The sequence below is a fragment of the Enhydra lutris genome, unplaced genomic scaffold (genome assembly GCF_002288905.1).
Source record: "Enhydra lutris kenyoni isolate GAN:26980312 unplaced genomic scaffold, ASM228890v2 scaffoldscaffold67, whole genome shotgun sequence".
NCBI lineage: Eukaryota > Metazoa > Chordata > Mammalia > Carnivora > Mustelidae > Enhydra > Enhydra lutris.
This window is the reverse complement of record NW_019154151.1, coordinates 1,990,350-2,006,923: the sequence shown is the minus strand read 5'-3', so window position 1 is coordinate 2,006,923 and position 16,574 is coordinate 1,990,350. Positions and strand designations below refer to the sequence as shown.

Genomic DNA, 16,574 nt, shown 5'->3' with positions numbered 1-16,574 from the left:
TTGAAGAAGACACAAAAAGATGGAAGACCATTCCATGCTCATGGATCAGAAGAATAAACATGGTTAAAATGTCTATACTTCCTTGAGCAATCTATACTTCCATTGCCATTCCGATCAAAATTCCAGAAGCATTTTTCAAAGAGCAGGAACAAACAATACTAAAATGTGTATGGAACCAAAAGAGAACCAGAATTGCTAAGTAAATGTTGAAAAACAAAACAAAACAAAACAGGGAGCATCACGTCACCTGATTTCAAGCTTTACTACAAAGCTATGATAAGCAAGACAGCATGGTACTGGCAAATAACAGACACATAGACCAGTGGAACAGACTAGAGAGCCCAGATATGGACACTCAACTCGATGATCAAATAATCTTCAACAAAGCAGGAAAAAATATACAGTGGAAAAAAGACCATCTCTTCAATAAATATTGCTGGGAAAATTCGACAGCTATGTGTAGAAGAATGAAACTCGACCATTCTCTTACAACATACACAAAGATAAATTCAAAATGGATAAAAGACCTCAATGTGAGGCAGGAATCTATCAAAATATTAAAGGAGAACATAAGCGATAACCTCTTCATCATCAGCCACATCAAGTTCTTTCAAGACATTGTCCCCAAAAGCAAAGGAAACAAAAGCAAAAATGAACTATTGGGACTTCATCAAAATTCACATCTTCTGCACAGCAAAGGAAACAGTCAAAAAAACTAAGAGGCAACTGATGGAATGGGAGAAGATATTCACAAATGACACTACAAAGGGCTAATATCCAAGATCTATAAAGAACTCCTGAAACTCAACTTTCAAAAAACAGATAATCATGTCAAAAAATGGGCAGAAGACATGAACAGACACTTCTCCAATGAAGACATACAAATGGCTAACAGACACATGAAAAAATGTTCATCATCATTAACCATCAGGGAGATTCAAATCAAAACCACACTGAGATACCACCTTACACCAGTTGGAATGGCTGAAATGAAGAAGACAGTAAACAACATGTGTTGGAGAGGATGTGGAGAAAGGGGAACCCTCTTAAACTGTTGGTGGTATTGCAAGTTGGTGCAGCCCCTTTGGAAAATAGTGTGTAGATTCCTTAGGAAATGAAAAATAGAGCTACCCTATGACCCTGCAATTACACTACTGGGTATTTACCCCAAAGATGCAGATGTAGTGGAAAAAAGAGCCATCTGTACCGCCAATGTTCATAGCAACAATGGCCACAGTTGCCAAACTGCGGAAAAAGCCACAGTGCCCTTCAACAGATGAATGGATAAAGAAGATATGGCCCATATTTACTATGGAGTATTATGCCTCCATCAGAAAGGATGAATACCCAACTTTTGTATCAACATGGATGGGACTGGAGGAGATTATGCTGACTGAAATAAGTCAAGAAGAGAGAGTCAATTATCATATGGTTTCACTTACTTGTGGAGCATAAGGAATAACATGGAGGGCATTGAAAATGGGGAGAAGTGAGTTGGGGGATGTTGAAGGGGGAAAACAAACTATGAGAGACTGTGGACTCTGAAAAACAAACTGAGGGTTTTAGAGGGGAGGAGTGTGAGGGTTGGGTGAGCCTGGTGGTGTGTATTAAGTAGGACATTTATTGCATGGATCACTGGGTGTGGTGTGTAAACAATGAATTTTGGAACACACACAAAAATTAAATTAAATTAAATTAAATTAAATTAAAAGTATGTCAAACAGTCATTTAAAAAGTACTTAAAGCTTTCACAGCAATGTGAGAGCAGTTTTCTCTATTTTGAATTTTATATTTGGCAACTCTTGAAATGATTATTTAATTCTTTACAACTTGAGGATCTGGATAAATTGAGGAGAAGAAATCAGTGAATTGTCTTTTATTAAGATGCTGTACATACTCAAATTTATTCTTAATGAAACCTATAAAATACCACTATTTTCTCTATCCCTATATGTAGATGAGAAAATTCAATTATTTTAACAGAGAAACAATTTTTTTCAATTCTCTGTCCCAGGATCCTAAACATACTACCTAAGTGATGAGAGCCAGACAAATTTAACAAAGGAAATTCAGAGCCAAAACTTTTGTGGGAGACAGCAAGCTATAGTAGCATGAAAAGATTTTGGACTTATAAAACTGGAATTTGAATTTTAATTCTATGAAACATATTAGTTGACCTTTAGGAACTCATTTGCATTGTACTATGTCTTAGTTTCCTTGTTTTCAAAGCGGGTAGAAAACTGATGCCTACCACAACAATGTGTAATATCATTACAATGGTGGGTATAAACACACTTTTTAAAATTGTGACTGACCACTTCCAAGTTATGCTGCCAGAATTTGAGTGTTTAAAGCTCAAAGAACTAAAACAATTACCTCCAATCTTTCCACCAACAAGACCTATTAATTTGTTGAAAAATTATTTCGCTTGAAAAAAAAATCTATCAAAACATTTTGGTCAGGAACTGAAAGCCTTAGAATATGAGAAAGCTAAGCAGAGTTTACTAACGAAATTATTAGTCAAGAATAACTTTTTCAAAAAGCATTTTAGATGATTTTTTGTAGAAATATTTCTTTATGAAGCATTATTGGATTTAAAAAATCCTTCAAACATCAGAAGAAAGATGAAATAATAGTAAAAAAAAATAGCTGCATTTCCCACCTTCCTCTTGACAAGACCTCTAGAACAAGATCATTATTTTCTGCTATATAGCTTATGAACCAGCCATATTAGTCCAAATTATAAGAATGAAGTGCTGGCAATATAGCAGAGGTCCTTGCATCCCCAGCAAGTATGTTTTCCACAAGTAAATTAGGAGCAAGGGAGTAATTATGGGAAAAAATTATACTAAAAGGACAGCATTTGGAATAAATGGACAAGTATAAAAGGGTATATTAGTTAAAAAGTAATTTGTTAGAATAGATTATACCCACAGTAACCAATTAAGTAACAAAAAATCAACACAGCAAAAACAAGAATAAAAGCCTTCAAACATCACATTTACCAATACATCCTAAATGAAGGCGAGAGGAACAAATCTAATTACCACACATTGTTATCTCACAGCTTGCTCTCTATTTTGTTCTCTTTCCTATTTTGAAAATTATGATGTGAAGAAAGTGCCTTAAAAATGAAAGGATTCATTTCTTTTTCATTTAAAATATTTTATTTTGAGATGCCTGGGTATCTCAGTTGGTTAAAGATCTGCCTTTGGCTCAGGTCATGATTCCAGTGTCCTCGGACCAAGTCCCATATTGGGCTCCTTGTTCAGCAAGGAGCCTGCTTCTCCATCTGACTGCCATTCTCCCTGCTTGTGCCTCCCCTCTCTGAAAAAAAAAAGTAAATCTAATCTTTAAATAAAATAAAATAATATATTTTTTTAAGAGAAAGCCACTCGGGTTGAGCTGCAGTGTGGCCATAAGGTTCTCTGAGACTTTTCCCAAGCACATCTTCAACTGAAGTGTCACAACTCTCCTCCAGACTAAGCCTTCCAACCACAGTGATCCCTGAGTCTTCTTTGACATGGACATCAGTAGAGAGTGAGTTGGTTTAATTGCCTTAGAATTATTTGCAGATATTGTACCCAAAACTGCAGAAAATTTTCATACCTAGGGTACAAGAGAAAAATTCACTGGACCCACCACTGGGAAAACTCTCCATTTCAAAGGATGCCCTTTCCAATGAATTATTAAGAAATTTATGGTTCAGGGTGGAGATTTCTCAAATCAAAATGGAAAAGGTGGAGAAAGTATTTATAGTGAAATTTTTGAAGATGAAAATTCCTATTATAAGCATGACCAAGGTTTATAGAGTATGGCAAATGCAAGCTGCAACACAAGTGGTTCTTAGTGCTTTATCAACAGTTCCAACTCCTCATTTGGAGGGGAAAAATACGGTATTTGGTCAAATAATTTTAAAAATGGGTGTGGCAAGGATACTGGAAAATGCAGAAGTGAAAGGTGAAAAACCTGCCAAAATATGTGTTATTACAGAATACAGAAAACTAAGGGAGGGAGATCATTGGGGTATATTCCCAAATGATGGTTCTGGTGAGTCACCCAGATTTATTTGAAGAAGCAGATATATATTTAAAATATGTAGATAAAATTTTGCTAATAAAAGACTTAAAAAATTGGAAATATATTTTTTCAAATCCCAGAACTGGGAGATAGCTACTAAAAATATATATACAAAAGCTTTAAGATATGTAGAAGGTTCAAACTCTGTCATTAGGAAAGCAGATAGATTGAAGCTACAACCTATAGCTCTAAGCTGTGTGCCAAATATTGGTGCTAATTAACAGAAGATGTCAAATTGGCAGGCAGCAATTGACAATTGTTTGGAGGCACTTGAAATAGACCCATCAAATACCAAAACATTGTACCATAAACTCAAGGATGGCAAGTATTAAAAGAATAGGATCATGATTATTATTTTTTTATTAATTTTATTTTTTATAAACATATAGTATATTTTTATCCCCAGGGGTAAAGGTCTGTGAATCGCCAGGTTTACACACTTCACAGCACTCACCATAGCACATACCCTCCCCAATGTCCACAACCCCACCCTCCCTCTCCCAAACCCCTCCCCCCATCAACCCTCAGTTTGTTTTGTGAGATTAAGAGTCACTTATGGTTTGTCTCCCTCCCAATCCCATAGGATCATGATTATTTTTAATTATTTTTTAAATTTCCTGGTTGACCCATTCATTCTTTAGTAGGATGCTTCTTTTTTTTAAATTTTTACTTATTTTTAAAATTTCTTTTCAATGTTCCAGAATTCATTGTTTATGCACCACACCCAGTCTATTCTCTGAGACTGTTCCCAAGCACATCTTCAATTGAAGTGTCACAACTGTCCCCTGTAATTTTCCCCTTTTCCTAATGTCCTCCATGCTATTACCTATGTTCCACAAATAAGCAAAAACATATGACAATTGACTTTCTCTGCTTGACTTACTTCATTTAGCATAATCTCCTCCAGTCCCAAATATGTCAATGCAAAATTGGGTAGTCATCTTTTTGATAGCTGAGTAATATTCCATTGTGTATAAGACCACATCTTTGTTATCCATTTGTCTGTTGAAGGGCATCCTGGCTCTTTCCACATTTTGGCTATTGTGAACAATGCTACTATGAAGATTGGGTTCATAAGTCTCATCTTTTCACCACATCTGTATCTTTGGGGGTAAATGCCCAGTAGTGCAATTGCTGGGTCATAGGGTAGCATTAGTTTTCATTTTTTGAGAATCCACCACACTGTTTCCAAAGTGGCTACACCAATTAGCATTCCCACCAACAGTGTGAGAGGGTTCAACTTCCCCTACAACTTCTCCAACATTTGTTGTTTCCTGCCTTGTCGATTTTTGCCATTCTAACTGGTTTAAGTTTGTATCTCAATGTGGTTTTGATTTGAATTTCCATGGTGGCTAATGGTGATGAACACTTTTTCATGTGTTTGTTATCCTTTTGTATGTCTCCTTTGAAGAAGTGTCTGCTCATGTCTGCTGCTCATTTTTTGACTTGATTATGTTTTTTGGGTGTTGAGTTTGAAGAGTTCCTTATACATCAGCCTTTTCTCTGTAGTGTCATTTGCGAATATCTACTCCCATTCCACGGGTTGCCTCTTTGTTTTCTTGACTGTTTCCTTTGCTGTGCAGAAGCTTTGGATCTTGATGAAGTCCCAAAATTTCATATTTGGTTTTGTTTCCCTTGCCTCTGGAGATGTGTCTTGAAAGAAGTGTCTGTGGCCAATGTGGAAGAGGTTACTGCCTATGTTCTCTTCTAGGATTTTGATGGATTCCTGTTTCATATTGAGGTCTTTCATACATTTAGAATTTGTCTTTGTGTATGGTGTAAGAGAATGGTCCAGTTTCATTCTTCTGTATATAGCTGTCCAATTTTCCCAGCACCATTTATTGAAGAGACTTTCATTCTTCCATTGGATATTTTTTTCTGCTTTGTCAAGGATTAGTTGACCATACAGTTGAGAGTCCATACTCTGGCTCTCCATTCTGTTCCACTGGTCTGTGTGTGTTTTTGTGCCAAGACCCTGCTGTCTTGCTAAATGTAGCTTTGTCATATAGCTTGAAATCAGGCAACGTGATGCCTCCAGTTTTGTTTTTCTTTTTCAACATTTCCTTGGTGATTCGGGTTCTTTTCTGCTTCCATACAAATTTTAGGAATGTTTGTTCCAGCATTTTAAAAAAATTTTTAAAATGTCACTTTTGGTGCACCTGGGTGGCTCAGTGGGTTAAGCCCCTGCCTTTGGCTTAGGTCATCATCTCAGTGTCCTGAGATTGAGCCCAACATCGGGCTCTCTGCTTGGCGGGGTGCCTGCTTCCCCCACACCTCTCTCTCCCTGCCTCCCTGCCTACTTGTGATATCTCTCTGTGTCAAAGAAATAAATAAAATATTTTTTAAATGCAATTTTTTTAATTGGGATGGTGCTGAAAGTATAGATTGCTCTGGGCAGCATGGACATTTTAACAGTGTTTATTCTTCTGATCCATGAGCATGGAATGTTCTTCCATTTTTTGTCTTCAATTTTTTCATGAGTGTTTTGTAGTTCCTACTGTATAGATCCTTTACCTTGTTGGTTAAGTTTATTCCAAGGTATCTTATCAGTTTTGGTGTTATTGTAAATGGAATCAATTCTCTAATTTCTCTTTCTACAGTTTCATTGTTAGTGTATAAGAAAGCAACTGATTTCTGTGCACTGATTTTGTATTCTGCCACATTACTGAATTGCTGTATGAGTTCTAGTAATATGAGGGTGGAGACTTTTGGGTTTTCCAAATAAAGTATTATGTCATCTGTGGAGAGAGTCTGACTTATTCTTTGCCAGTGTGAATACTTTTTATTTCTTTTTGTTGTTTGATTGCTGTTGCTAGGACTTCTAGTCCTATGTTGAACAATAGTGGTGAGATTGGGCATCTTTGTTGTGTTCCTGATCTCAATGGGAAGTCTCTCAGTTTTTCCCCATTGACAATGATATTTGCTGTGGGTTTCTCATAGATGGATCTTATGAAGTTGAGGAATGTTCCCTCTATTCTTATACTCTGAAAAGTTTTAATCACAAAAGGATGCTGTATTTTGTTAAATGCATTTTCGGCATCGATTGAGAGGACATTGTGGTTCTTGTTTCTTCTCTAATTTATATGTTTTGACACATTGATTGATTCATGAATGTTAAACCACCATTGCATCCCAGGGATAACCCTCACCTGGTCAAAAGGGAGAATGCTTTTAAAGTCCTGTTGGATCCTATTAGCTAGGATCTTTTCGAGAATGTTGACATCCATATTCATCAGGGATATTGTGCTGAAATTCTCCTTTATGATGATGTCTTTGCCTGGTTTGGGGAGCAAGGTAATGCTGGCCTCATAGAAAAAGTATGGAAGTTTTCCTTATGTTTCTATTTTTGAAAAAGCTTCAGGAGAAAATGTAAAATATATTTTTTGAATGTTTGGTAGAATTTCCCAGGGAATCCTCAGGTTCTGGACTTTTGTTCTTTGAGAAGTTTTTGATTACTGATTCAATCTGATAACTGGTTATTAGTTTATTCAGGTTGTCAATTTCTTCCTGTTTCAATCTTGATATTTTATGGGTTAACAGGAATGCATCCATTTCTTCTAGGTTGTTTAATTTATCGTCATATAGCTGTTGATAATAATTTCTTATAATTGTGTTTATTTCCTGAGTGTTATTGTGATATCTCCCCTTTCATTCATAATTTTAATAATTTGGGTCCTTTTTCTTTTCTTTTGGATTAGTCTAGTCAATGGTTTATCTATCTTACTAATTTTTTTCAAAGAACAAGCTTCTAGTTTCTTTAATATGTTCTACTGAATTTCTGGTTTCTGTTTTATTAATCTCTGCTCTAATCTTAATTATTTACCTTCTCATGCCTGGTTAGGTTTAATTTGTTGTTCCTTCTCTAGATCTTTAAATTATAAAGATAGTAGGTGTGTTTGGGATTTTTCTTTTCTTTTTTTTTTTTTTTTGAGTGAGGCTTGGATGTCTATGCATTTACTCCTTAGGGCCACCTTTGTCATATCCCATAGTTTTTGGATTGATGTGTCTTTGTTCTCATTGGTTTCCATGAATTAAGTTCTTCTTTGATTTCCTGGTTGACCCATCATTATTGAGCAGGATGGTGTTTAGCTTCCAACAGTTTGAATCTCTTCCAAACTTTTTCTTGTGATTGAATTCCAGTTTCACAGCATTGTGGTCTGAGAATATGCAGCAAATAATCTTAATCTTTTTGTATCAGTTGAGCCCTGATTTGTGACCCAGTATGTTGTCTATAGAAAGTTCCACGTGTGTTTGAGAAGAATGACCTTTCTGTTGTTTTAAGGTGGAATGTTCTGTATACATCTATGAGATCCATCTGGTCCAGTGTCATTCAAAGCTCTTGTTTGTCGATTTTCTGTTTAGTTGATCTGTCTATTGCTGAGAGTGGGGTGCTAGGGTCTCCTACAATTAACGTATTTTTATCAATATGTCTCTTCATTTTAACAGTTGGCTTATGCAGTTCGCTCCTCCTATTTTGGGGACATAGATATTTATAATCGTTAGATATTCTTGTTGGATAGACCCTTTAAAAAGGATATAGTGTCGGGGCACCTGGGTGGCTCAGTGGGTTAAAGCCTTTGCCTTCTGCTCAGTTCATGATCTCAGGGTCATGGGATCGAGCCCCGCATTGGGCTCTCTGCTCAGCAGGGAGCCTGCTTCCTCCTCTCTCTCTGCCTGCCTCTCTGCCTACTTGTGATCTGTCTGTCAAATAAATGAAGAAAATCTTTAAAAAAAAAAAGGATATAGTGTCCTTCTGTATCTTTAACTATAGTCTTTAGCTTACAATCTAATTTGTCTGATATGAGAATTGCTACCCCAGATTTACTCTGCAGTCTGTCAGCATGAAAGATAGTTCTCCATCCCTTTACTTTCAGTCTGGATGTATCAAAATGAGTCTTTTGTAGACAGTGTATATATGGGTCCTTTCTTTTTACCCAATCTGCAACCCTGTACTGTTTTTTGGGAGCATTTATGCCATTCACGTTGGGAGTGATTATTGATAGATAAGATTTTATTGTCATCATGTTGCCTGTGAAGTCCTTATTTCTATGGATCATCTTTTTATATCTCTGTTCTGTGTCACTCTTGGGGTCTTTCTTCTTTTATAGAACCCCCGTTAATATTTCTTGCAAGGCCAGCTTAATGGTCACATATTCCTTAAGTCTCTGCCAGTCCTGGAATTTTCTTATATCTCCATCTAAGCTGAACAACAGCCTTGCTGGATAAATAATTCTTGGCTGTATATTCTGTTTATTTAGTACACTGAACATGTCTTGCCAGGTTTCTGTGGACAGAACTAACGTTATTCTGATGTTTCTCCTTCTGTACATAAAGAATTTCTTCCTCTTAACCGTCCTTAAAATGGTTTCTGTGTTTCTAAGATTTACGAGTTTTACTATTACATGCTTGGGGGTTTATCTTCCCTCATTGATCTTGGAGGGTATCCTCTGTGCCTCTAGGACAGGATTACTTGTTTCAGTCCCCAGATTAGGGAAGTTCTTGGCTACAATTTGGTCAAATATATATTCTAGTCCTTTCTCTTTTTCTCCCTCTACCCCCTCAGGGATCCCAATAATTCTGACATTGGAACGTTTCATGGCATCATTTATTTCTCTAATTCTATTTTCATGGATTTTAAACTGTTTGATCCAGGCCCCCTCCTGCTTCTTTTCTATCAGTTTGTCTTCAAGATCACTAATTCATTCTTCTGCCTCATTTACCCTAACTGTTAGAGTATCTAGATTAGTTTGTATCTCATTGATAGCATTTTTAAGTTCTGCTAGATCTGCTTTCACTTCTGCCCTTAGTGAATCTAAGGTTCCATTAATAGTTTTCTCCAGCCTGGTTGTTTTCTTCATAAGTGCTACCCTGAAGTCTATTTTTGACATCTTGCTTACATCCATATCCATTAGATCTGCTAGCGAGGCCATTGTCTCTGGGTGTTTTCTTTTTTGGGGGTTCCTGTTCCTTGTAATTCTGTTGAGTTGTGGTTGTATAGCTGAAAATATCAATCACTAACCAGGCAAGGTTCACCCTCTCGACTGACGATCCTCTGCCCCTGTAGAAATCCAGACATGTATAACCTTACATCTCAGGCTGATTTCATAGGTGTTCATAGTGTTCTGGTAGATATGCAGCTCAATTCAGGGGACCGGTTGAAATAGGGTCCCCTAGTCTTCTGCCATCTCGACCCCTCATATGTATTTGCGTTCTTTCCCACTTTCTTCTTATTATTGAGTTACAATTTCAAAACACTGTGGTCCAAAAATATGCAGGGGATGACCCCATTTTTTTGGTACCATTTGAGACCTGATTTGTGACCCAGGATGTGATCTATTCTGGAGAATGTTCCATGTGCACTTAAGAAGAATGAGCATTCTGTTGCTTTGGGATGGAATGTTCTAAATATATCTGTGAGGTCCATCTGGGTCAGAGTGTCATTCAAAGCCCATATTTCCTTCTTGATCTTCTGTTTAGATGATCTGTCCATTGCAGTGATGGGGAATATTAAAGTCCCCTACTATAATTATATCATTATCAATGTGTTTCTTTGGTTTAGTTATTACTTGGCTCATATAATTGGCTACTCCCATATTAGGGGTATAAATATTTATAATTCTTAGATCTTCTAATTAGATAGACCCTTTAATTAATTATGATATATTGTCCTTTCTCATCTCTTATTACAGTCTTTGGTTTAAATTCTAATTTGTCTGATACAAGGATTGCCATCCCAGCTTTCTTCTGATGTCCATCAGCGTGATAAATGGTTTTCCCCCCTCATTTTAAACCTGAAGGTTTCTTTGGGTCTAAAATGAGCCTCTTGCACACAGCATATTAATTGGTATTTTTTTTAATCCAGTCTGATACCTGTGTCTTTTGATTGGGGCACTTAGCCCATTTACATTCAGGGTACTATTTAGATTTATGATTGTAGTGCCATTGTATTGCCTTTAAGGTGACAGTTACTGTATATTGTCACTTTTCTTTCTGATCTATGTTACTTTTGGGCTCTCTCTTTGTTTAGATGACCCCTTTTAATATTTCCTGTAGGGCTGGTTTGGTGATCACAATTTCTTTTAGTTTCTGTTTGTCCTGAAAACTTTTTATCTCTATTTTTTTTAAATTTAATTTTATATTTTCAGTGTTCCAAGATTCATTGTTTATACACCACACCTAGTGCTCCATGCAATACATGCCCTCTTTAATGCCCAGTGATAACCTAGCTGGATAAAGTATTCTTTTTAAAAAAATTATTTAGTTATTTGATGAAAGAGAGAGAGAGAGCATAAGCAGGCAGAGTATCAGGCAGAGTGAGAGGGAGAAGTAGACTCTCTGCTAAGTAAGGAACCTGACATGGGGCTCAATCCCAGGACCCTGGGATCACGACCTGAGCCAAAGGCAGTTGCTTAACCAAATGAGCCACCCATGTGGCCCTAAAGTATTCTTGGCTGCATATTTTTCTCATTTAGTAAACTGAATATATCATAGAATCCTTTCTGGCTTGACAGGTCTCTGTGGATGCTTCTGCTGCCAATCTAATGTTTCTACCATTGTAGGTTACAGACCTCTTGTCCTGAGCTACTTTTAGTATTTACTCTTTGTCTCTGAGACTTGTAAGTTTCACTATTAGATGTCGGATTGTTGACCTATTTTTATTGATTTTGAGGGGGGGTCTCTCTGTCTCCTGGATTTTGATACCTGTTTCCTTCCCAATATTAAGATAGTTCTCTGCTATAACTTGCTCCAATATACCTTCTGCATCTCTCTTTCTTCCTATGGGATCCCAATTATTTTAATATTGTTTTACTGAATGATATCACTCAAATTCTTCCTTCATGAGCCAGTAGTTGCTTATCTCTCTTTTTCTCAGCTTCTTTATTCTCTATCATTTGGTCAACTGTATCACTAATTCTCTCTTCTGCCTCACTTATCTGAGCAGTTAGAGCCTCCGTTTTTTACTGCACCTCATTAATAGCCTTTTTTATTTCAACTTGGCTGGATTTTAGTTCTTTTATTTCTCCAAAAGAGAATCTCTAGTGTTTTCTGTGCTTTTTTCAAGCCCAGCTAGTATCTTTATAATCATTATTCTGAACTCTAGTTCTGACATCTTCTTAATGTTCATATTAATAAGGTCCCTGGCCGTCAGTACTGCCTCTTGTTCTCTTTTTTGAGGTAAGTTTTTCCATCTTGTCATTTTGTCCAGGGAAGAATAGATTTATGCAATAACAGAACACTAAAAAGGCAACAATGACACAAGAGAAATATACATTAAACAAATCAGAAGAGATCCAAAACAGGGGGCAGGAGGAGAATAAAATCAGACAGTTGAGCCCAATAGAGAGAAACACTGGATTCTGTGTGTACTTTGGTCTGTTTTTTAGAAAACTAGATCCCAAAAGTGTAAAGAAAGAAAAACTTGTATATGTACAAAAATAAAATTAAATACAATGAAAGGATAGAATGTAACTATAAAAATGGAAATTAATAAAAACAAGAAAAAAATCAAAAAAGAAATAAACAGCAACAACAACAAAGAAGGAAAGGAAATAACCAGTGAACAGAACAGAGCAATACCCTATCTCCTGAGTGTATTTTGGTCGGTTTGTTAGAGGAAACCACATCTCAAAATTGTAAAGAAAGAAAAATGTGTATATACCAAAATAAAATTAAATACATTGAGAGGATACGATGTAACTATAAAGGTGAAAATTTAAAAAGACTTTAACAAAACAAAAAAAAATCAAAAACAAAGAAAGAAGAGAAAAAAAAATATGACCGGGGGATGAATAGAACAGAGCCATACACTAGATTTTGGGTGTATTCTGGTATGTTTTTGTGTGTGTTCCAAAATTCATTGTTTATGCACCACATCCAGTGCTCCATGCAATACATACCCTCCTTAATACCCATCACCAGCCTCACCCATCTCCCCATCCCCATCCCCTCCAAAACCCTCAGTTGGTTTCTCAGAGTCCACAGCTTCTCATGGGAAGTCAGAGGGGGAGAAGAATTTTTTTTAATTAAGAGAAAAAAAAACTATTAAAGTAGAAAGAGTAAAGACTCTTGGGAAGAAAGCCATGATTCTATGTGGTGTATTCCCCTAGTGCTGTAGTTTTGTAGTTCTCATTGATTGGTAAACTTTTTCTTGTTTGGATGTTCTTGCTGATCTTCTGGAGAGGGGCCTGTTGCATTGATTCTCAAATGTCTTTGCCCCAGGCAGAATTGCACCACCCTTGCCAAGGGCCAGGCTAAGTAATCTGCTCCAGCTCACTCTATGTGACTTTGATATCCTGTAGTCTTTCTGTGAAGCTTTAGAGGAAGAGAATGAAAATGGCAGCATCCCAATCTCTGACCCCAGAGGCAAAACTTGGGGTCCCATTCCTCAATGAGACCTCAGAGAAAAGCGACCTATCACCTCTGTCTCCCTACACTCCAGCCACATTATGTGCTAACTGGCCTGTGATTGAGTGTTTCCTACCCCAAGACCAAGACTCCATTTGGAGTCTCCAAACCCAATAGACTTTTGCTGTGTACTCCCACACCATTCCTCCTAAGGAAGGAAGGGAATCTCCCTGGTTCTTCTGTGTGTTGGTCCCATGCACAAAGAGAAGAGGCCTGACTATGTGGTGGATCATGGTTTACAGCAATCCTGAGCTGAGAGCCCACTTGTGGGCTCACTATTTGCAGCCAGCTTTACTGCTCCAATACCTGGGAGTTCTGCCCCATTCAAGCACCCCCGGTCTTTCTGTGACCTTGAGGATCTTGAGATCACACTGCCCCAGTGAGGTTTCCACCCACCACTTAGCCATCTGAGCTATGACCCTCACCAGAGAAGACTTCAAAGTTCTGATTTTGTGCCCCAGTGCTCTATCACTTGCTGGTAGCCAGCTGATGGAGGTTCCCAAACCCTGTGGCATATCACCCCATATAACATCTTGGATTCACATCTTTACACCACCTACCTTGCAGAAAGTGGTCACTTTCCTATTTGTAGAGTTGCAGCTATTATTTTCTTCAATCTCTTATTGCATTCACAGGTGATCAGAATGGTTTAATAGCTATATAGCTGAATTCATGGGACCAGACTAAATTAAGATCTTCTACTCTTGCACCATCTTGGACTCTTCAAATAGTTTTCTTCAATTCATGGAGACAAATGAAAATGAAAACACAACTGTTCAATATCTTTCGTATGCAGTAAAGGCGGTCCTAAGAGGGAAGTATATAGCACTACAAGACTTCCTCAAGAAACAAGAAAGCTTTCAGATACACAACCTAAACTTACACCTAAAGGAGATAGAGAAATAACAGCAAGTAAAGCCTAAATCCATCATGAGAAGAGGAATAATAAAGATCTGAGCAGAAACCAATGAAATAGAAACCAAAAGGATGGTATAACACATAAAAAAAAAAAAAAACAGGAGCTTTTTCTTTGAAAGAATTAGTAAGATTGATAAACCGCTGGCCAGACTTATCAAAAAGAAAAGCAAAAGGGCCCAAATTAATAAAATGGTGAATGAGAGAAGAGAGATCACAGCCAACACTACTGAAACACAAACAATTATAGGAACATGTTATGAGCAACTATATGCCAACAAATTAGACCCTGTGAAAGAAATGGATGTATTCCTAGAGACAGATTAACTATTAAAACTGAACCAATAAGAAATAGAAAACCTGAACAGACCCATACCTAGCAAGGAAATTGAAGCCATAATCAAAAATCCCCAAACTAATAGGAACCCAGGGCTTGATGGCTTCCCAAGGGAATTCTACAAACATTTAAAGAATTAATACCTATTCTCCTGAAACTGTTCCAAAAAATAGAAATGAAAGGAAAACTTCCAAACTCATTTTATGAAGCTAACATTACCTTGATCCCCAAACCAGACAAAGACCTCATCAAAAAGAAGAATTACAGACCAATGTCCCCGATGAACGTGGATGTAAAAACTCTAGCCGAAATACTAGCCAATAGGAACCAACAGTACATGAAAAGGATTATTCATGAGTGTTCTGTAGTTCCTCGAGTACAGATCCTTTACCTCTTTGGTTAGGTTTATTCCCAGGTATCTTATGGTTCTTGGTGCTATAGTAAGTGGAATTGATTCTCTAATTTCCCTTTCTGTATTTTCATTGATAGTGTATAAGAAAGCCACTGATTTCTGTACATTGACTTTGTATCCTGCCACGTTACTGAATTGTTATATGAGTTCTAGTAGTTTGGGGATGGAGTCTTTTGGGTTTTCCATATAAAGAATCATGTCATCTGTGAAGAGAGAGAGTTTGACTTCTTCATTGCCAATTTGGATACTTTTTATTTCTCTTTGTTGTCTGATTGCTGTTGCTAGGACTTCTAATACTATGTTGAACAAGAGTGGTGAGAGTGGGCATCCTTGTCATGTTCCTGATCTCAACAGGAAAGCTGCAAGCTTTTTCCCATTGAGAATGATATTTGCTGTGGGTCTTTCATAGATAGATTTTATGAAGTTCAGGAATGTTCCCTCTATCCCTAAACTTTGAAGCGTTTTAATCAGGAACGGATGCTGGATTTTGTCAAATGCTTTTTCTGCATCAATTGAGAGGACCATGTGGTTCTTCTCTCTTCTCTTATTAATTTGTTCTATCACATTGATTGATTTGTGAATGTTGAACCATCCTTGTAGCCCAGGGATGAATCCCACCTGGTGAATGAATTTCTGGTGGAAAAATGGTCGATAATCTTTTTAATGTGCTGTTGGTTCCTGTTTGCTAGGATCTTGTTTAGAATCTTAGCATCCATACTCATCAGTGATATTGGTCTGAAATTCTCCTTTCTGGTAGGGTCTTTGCCTGGCTTGGGGATCAGAGTAATGCTGGCTTCATAGAAAGAATCTGGAAGTTTTCCTTCTTCTTCAGTTTTTTGAAACAGCTTCAGAAGAATAGGTGTTATTTATTCATTGAAAGTTTGGTAGAATTCCCCAGGGAATCCATCAGGTCCTGGGCTCTTGTTTTTTGGGAGGTTTTTGATCACTGCTTCAATCTTGTTACTAGATATCAGTCTATTCAGGTTGTCAATTTCTTCCTTGTTCAATTTTAGGAGTTTATAGTTTTTCAGGAATGCATCCATTTCATCTAGGTTGCTTAGCTTATTGGCATATAACTGTTGATAATAACTGATTATTGTTTCTACTTCCTTGGTGTTAGTTGTGATCTCTCCCTTTTCATTCATAATTTTATTAATTTGGGCTTTCTCTCTTTTCTTTTGGACTAGTGTGGCCAATGGTTTATCGATCTTATTGATTCTTTCAAAAAAACAGCTTCTAGTTTCATTGATATGTTCTACTGTATCTCTGGTTTCTACCTCATTGATCTCTGCACCAATCTTGATTATTTACCTTCTTATGTGTGGAGTTGGTTTAATTTGTTGTTGATTCTCCAGTTCTTTAAGGTGTAGAGACAGCTGGTGTGTTCTGGATTTTTCAATTTCTTTGAGGGAGGCTTGGATGGCT

The 16,574-nt window shown here is 37.1% G+C and overlaps 1 pseudogene; it reads left to right on the top strand.

The window, feature by feature from the left end:
- LOC111159195 overlaps positions 1-4,420 on the top strand; it is a 55,158-nt pseudogene extending 50,738 nt beyond the window's left edge.
- The last annotated feature ends 12,154 nt before the right edge of the window (positions 4,421-16,574 follow it).